We start from the raw sequence: 6,108 nt of genomic DNA, 5'->3' as shown, positions 1-6,108 counted from the left end.
GTGTCACCGTCCCTACTTAGTGAGGAAGCTATATGAGGAGCAGCTTGACGGTGGGTCCCACTCTGGATGTGTCACCGTCCCTACTTAGTGAGGAAGCTATATGAGGAGGCAGCTTGACGGTGGGTCCCACTCTGGACGGGGGATAGGGAGTGGCGTCTGCACATATGTCTCCCTGACAAACCCCCATCTGCTGATGCTGTCTGGCAGACTTCATCTATTATTGATCAGCTCCTGAGGAGGCTTCTTGGCCAGTGGAACAGACTCCAGCTAGGATTGCCACAGAGGCCCATGTCCGCATCTCATCACTGCTACTGGAACTCTCCCTCTCCTCCGCCCCACTCAGCTCTCATTGAGACTCAGTTTGCGTAACCAAGTAAGAGCAGCCATCAACTACACTGTGTACTTGACGGTCAAAAATACAGAGGAAACAAACCAATAAACCATCTAACCACAACCTCCCCTCTTCCTCCATCTTCCTCAACACCCTCAGAGTCAAATGAAAGGAGGACAGGGGTGTGAGTCAGGCTCTGATCCCATTGCTCTGTCCTGTGATCTCGGAGATGAAAACATCCACAGAACATACAGAAGTCGATGAGTAAACAGCAGGGGCGGGGGGGGGGGGGGGGGGGTACACACCACCATAATTAGCAGGTGGCATATGCCAGGACTGTCAGGCAGTGTTTCAGCAGCGCGTTAACGCCTCTCTGCCATCTGTCCCTGAGGAGTGGTGGACAGCGGCTGACACTCCCGGCCGTCGCTCCACCGCAACTTGGCTGAGGACCCCTCCAGGTGCCCTAACTATTGCCTGTGATGAGCTGTAGACTGTTTTACGTCAAGGGACTTTAGACTGGACAAAGATGGTCTCAAATAATTTGCCATACTTTGCTTTGCACCATTGATCTGCTGTCTATCATGTCTATCAGACAGGAAGGTGATGTTTTCTCTTACTTTCTCAACACATTTCATCTACATTTGGGGTTTACAAAAACAACATGGTAAAGAAACAATATTGGTCCTTGATAATAGTTCTGGAGCCGTGTATTTGGCTTTCTAATGACACAGACAAACCATTACCTCACCATTTTATTTCTACTCCACCTCCCTGATCGACTCCAATGCAGGACTGTGTCCAAAGACTTTCCCGCCATCAAACTAATCATGGAAAATGCATTACAGCTCTCAGTAGCTTTCTCACGAGTTGTATAAAAAGACATGTTAGAGAGGAGGGGGAGGAAGAGGACGATGCTGAGTGCAACCCTTCCTCTCATGTGTAGCCATTCCAAATATATACAAATATATTTGGAGAGAATGTTATTTGAAGGGGGGGAATCTTCAGGAAACAAGATGATGTCTGAGAGTCGGGCATGTGACAGCGGTCCCTTGAGAGAACCAGCAGAAAAATAGCAGGGGACAGTTTGTGTTCTGTAGCGACACTACTACTAATATCCTCAACACCCTCTCACCTTTCTCATGATGGGATGAGTATGGAATGATGATGATGGTTGTGTGGATGATACACCCATCTCTATTCTGATTCTTACATGATTCTTACATGATTCTTACATGATTCTTACATGATTCTTACATGGTAAAGCCTCATCTCTGTGACCGGTGCTCCAGAAAACAGTGCAGGGCACCCTATTCAGTGGCATGTTGTCTTTGGGCCATTTGAGGAGTTGTATACATTCCAGGCTATTTTTCTTAGCTGTTCAGTTTCTGCTTTGACTACATCCACACCGTCCATTTGACTGGAGTATGGGAGCGGGTGGGTGGGGCTTTCCAAAACAAGGATGACAACGAAGATCAGACACTGTGCCTCCAATAAGTGTCTCTGTCTCCTTCTATATGTAGCACAGTGCCAAATATTATCATTCATTTATTCAGATAACTTCCTTCTTCTCCATAACAGAAGAGGAAGTGGATTTAAAAGGGCATGCCCGGTGTCCAAAGAAGTGAGTGATGTGAAATGTTTTAGTGTTATACGTGATTAGGGTTGAACAATTCTGATAACCTGCCCAACTTTCCAGAAATCCCAGTTGGAAGATTCCTGGAATCACAAGGGAATAAGCAGGAATTCCGGGAATTGTCCAACCGGGATTTCTAAAAAAAAACTGGGAATTTGGGGGAAATGACCAGAATATTGCAACCCTGATCACGTATAACACTAAAACTATAACATATCACATTCATGATCATAAGTGGGTCAAAAAAGTCTGGATTTAAATATATTTTAAATCTATTTTCATCTATAGTAGAGATGCACCACACAGAAGTGTGTAGACAGTAAATAAACACGCAGAGTGTTAAACTACACAGCCATTTAACAGGGGAATATTTTGGCAGGTTTCTTGATGAGAGGGCCTCTTGTGATCTTGTTTTGCTTTTTTGTTATTTTTTGAATCAGACTAATTAAGATTTGGTGAGGTGCACTGAGGATTAATAACCTACAACAGGGCAGTAAAACGCGAAACAATCCTGCTGCTTTCAAGACAGTCAGCAGTGGTGCTCCTTTGAAGCCCCCTTTTTACTGTACACATCCCCTTAACAAGACTCTGTAGGAAACCATGTGGAGCAAGAGCTTTTTCTTCTTTTCAGCCTTTTGAAGTGGATGTGAGCAAATGGGTGTCTGGCCAGTTCTGGAGAGGCTCCTTGGCTATGAATCATTTGTTTATACAGCCAGAACCATTTACTCTCCATAAACAACAAAAAACATCAACAACAGCAACAGCAACTGAGTAGTCGCTATGCAGGGCCAACGAACTGGGGGTTATTTTTCCATTGCCTCCACCTGTAGGCTACATTCTTGTCATATGGGAGAGTGCCAGCACAAGTGACAAATACAGGAAGAAAAACAACAAATTCACTTCTCCTTTTCTTTCCTTTAAATGAGCAGGGACATTAATAAATGGGCAAGGACTGGAGCTGTGGACTTCACTGAATGTGAATATTGCATGCTGATTAACTGCCAATTAAAAATCAAAATGTTCCTATTATGACACACTTTTTTTCTTTTATCAATATTTTCTTTTTTATGAAATGAAAAAAAAACTCTGTGGCCTCAAATACAATACACATCCCTCAGTGTAATTGTGTCTACTTCTGAGGAGGACATAAAGGTTTTCACTCTGTTTTCAAAATTATTTATTCCCTTCCGTTGGAGATCATTGTAGTGACTCTGATGCCAAAGGGAAAATAATGCGGAGTGCTTGAACGGCAGCTATCTAGAGTGATTCTGAGAGAGAGAGAGAGAGAGAGAGAGAGAGAGAGAGAGAGAGAGAGAGAGAGCGAAAGAGAGGGGAGAGATCGACACAGAGCGAGAGAAAGAGAGAGCGACAGAGACAGATCGACAGAGAGACAGATCAGCAGAGAGAGAGACAGATCGACAGAGAGAGAGCGAGAGAGATCGACAGAGAGGGATCGACAGAGAGAGATCGACAGAGAGAGTGTGAGAGAGAGATCGACACAGAGAGAGATAGCGAGAGAGAGAGACAGAGAGACAGAGGCAGATCGACAGAGAGACAGAGAGATCGACCGAGAGACTGAGAGAGAGAGAGAGAGAAAGAGAGCAAAAGAGAATGCTGGTCAGGCTGTGTCTACCTGGCTGCTGTCTCCACATTGCCCTTTAAAAAGATTCTCTGGTACTTGTGGTCCCCGAAAATTGCATACTACGTCATATGTGCACCAGTTCATTGCTCTCTCTCGCTCTGCTGTGTGTGCATTTTGCTAGCTGTCATTCAAATGGTGAGGGGCTGAAGCTCATTAGCTAGAATTCAAATTGCTAGGGGGCTGGCCCAATTTTGGGGAAAATATAGGGGAAATGGCGAGGCACAGTGTCCAGAAACAAAAAAAAAGTCACATTCAAACTAGGGACTTCATGGGGTAATTAAGGTAAAACAGTAATTCTGCATGTATGAACTACACATTTACACATACAGCCCAAAAGCAGAAGGTTTAAAAAGTACTTAGTAGTCGACAAAGTTCCAGAGAATGTCATTAAGGTTCAAGTCAACCAACCTGCATCATGGTGTTTAATTAGGCATATCATTACATTTACATTTACATTTAAGTCATTTAGCAGACGCTCTTATCCAGAGCGACTTACAAGTTGGTGCATTCACCTTATGATATCCAGTGGAACAACCACTTTACAATAGTGCATCTAACTCTAAGGGGGGGGGGTTAGAAGGATTACTTTATCCTATCCTAGGTATTCCTTAAAGAGGTGGTGTTTCAGGTGTTTCCGGAAGGTGGTGATTGACTCCGCTGACCTGGCGTCGTGGGGGAGTTTGTTCCACCATTGGGGTGCCAGAGCAGCGAACAGTTTTGACTGGGCTGAGCGGGAACTGTACTTCCTCAGAGGTAGGGAGGCGAGCAGGCCAGAGGTGGATGAACGCAGTGCCCTTGTTTGGGTGTACGGCCTGATCAGAGCCTGAAGGTACGGAGGTGCCGTTCCCCTCACAGCTCCGTAGGCAAGCACCATGGTCTTGTAGCGGATGCGAGCTTCAACTGGAAGCCAGTGGAGAGAGTCATATCCAATAGAATAAGCAGTGTAACAATTTCCCTCCTGGACAATATGAATCCTCTGGACTGGAAATAGGAGAGCTGCAGAACATCCATGTTCTGCCCTACAGGCCTACATAAAATATATTTTTTAATATCATTGATCAATGACCATTAGTCACATGGGGCCCACAAACACAGTGATTTTTAGTTGTTTACGTCCACTATGGGAGATATAGTTAAGATATTTTCATTCCTTCAAATCATTTTTTTCTCCTTTTACAAGCTTCATAATCATAAAGTTTAACAAAGGTTGGAGTGCAACAGCCTAAAATGTAGGAGTTTATAAATAAATGATATATTGCAACTAGAGACAACTTAACTTTGTGTCCTCCCTTATGGAAAAACCAGATGAATATCACATGTGATCATGTGTGAATTGTTCCAAAAACACATGTTTTCATGTGATCACGTGATCTTATGTGAAGTTAATGTGATAACATGTGACAACATGTAAAGCAACGTGATAACATGAAACTATACATGTGAAAACGTGATCAAATGTGAAGCGTTCCAAAAACACGTTTTCACATAGTTTCATATCTGAAATTTCACGTGAAATCATGTAATTTTCCTATGTGGTTTTTCTGTAAGGGTTCAACTGCTCTCCTTATTTTAAACAGAATACTTTATTCAGGTGAAAAAGGTCATTTATTGGCCGAATCTGGCAATAGTAGCCAATTCAATAAAGGAAGCCAATGACTGAACGGGAAAAGATGGACCACTTCCAAATAATTTTTAGATGGCTTGTTGTGCCAAGGCAATCTGAAGATTAAAAACATCTCTTGAATTACAACGACACGCCACAAAATAAAATTAATGCAGTATTTTCATTAAAAGAATTGAGTCTCAAGAGTGTTTCACTGTCCATTAGATAAGGGGGAAGGTAAACACGAGAAAGTACCGTGATGCTTGTGTCGGGTACAGGCTTTTAGGCAAATACACAGCATCACACCGCGGCCCCGTGCAATTCAATCACACGTCCCTCGCGGAGTGGTTGGTGAAGCAGCATACCAATGTGGGAATCTGAGGAAAAGTGTTTGAAGCTGCCGAAAGAATAATTCCGTTACCCAATTTATATACTACAATTGACTTCAGTTAAGAAACATTTATACAACCACATAAGACAATCACATATTTTTTGGAAGCCTCTTTTTAATATGTGAAGTTTTCAGATACAGTTCAATATATAATTGCAACCTCAATTTAGATTTTATTCTGTTGTCAAAGTGGGCTACTTTTCAAATTGCAGATCAGATCCCTCCCAAATCTTCCAAAACTAAGGCCACATAGGAAATCAGAAACACATGTTGCGTCAGATTTATGAAAAGCCTTGAATTGAAACGTCTTCAATTGAGAACAGACGGCCATATTAACATAGTCTGCGACTAGGTGGTTAATAAATACAGCTGCAAGCACCTCTCATTGCAGTATCAGATAAAGGGTTGGAAAATGCTTTAATCTGTGTGTTTTTTAATCAACCTCTTTCATAAGATAAAAGATTTTTCAACAATTATTTCGCTTTTTTTTGCAAGTATGCATATACTA

Source organism: Salvelinus sp. IW2-2015, linkage group LG5 (assembly GCF_002910315.2).
Source record: "Salvelinus sp. IW2-2015 linkage group LG5, ASM291031v2, whole genome shotgun sequence".
Classification (NCBI taxonomy): Eukaryota; Metazoa; Chordata; class Actinopteri; order Salmoniformes; family Salmonidae; genus Salvelinus; species Salvelinus sp. IW2-2015.
Note: the sequence above shows the minus strand (reverse complement) of the source record.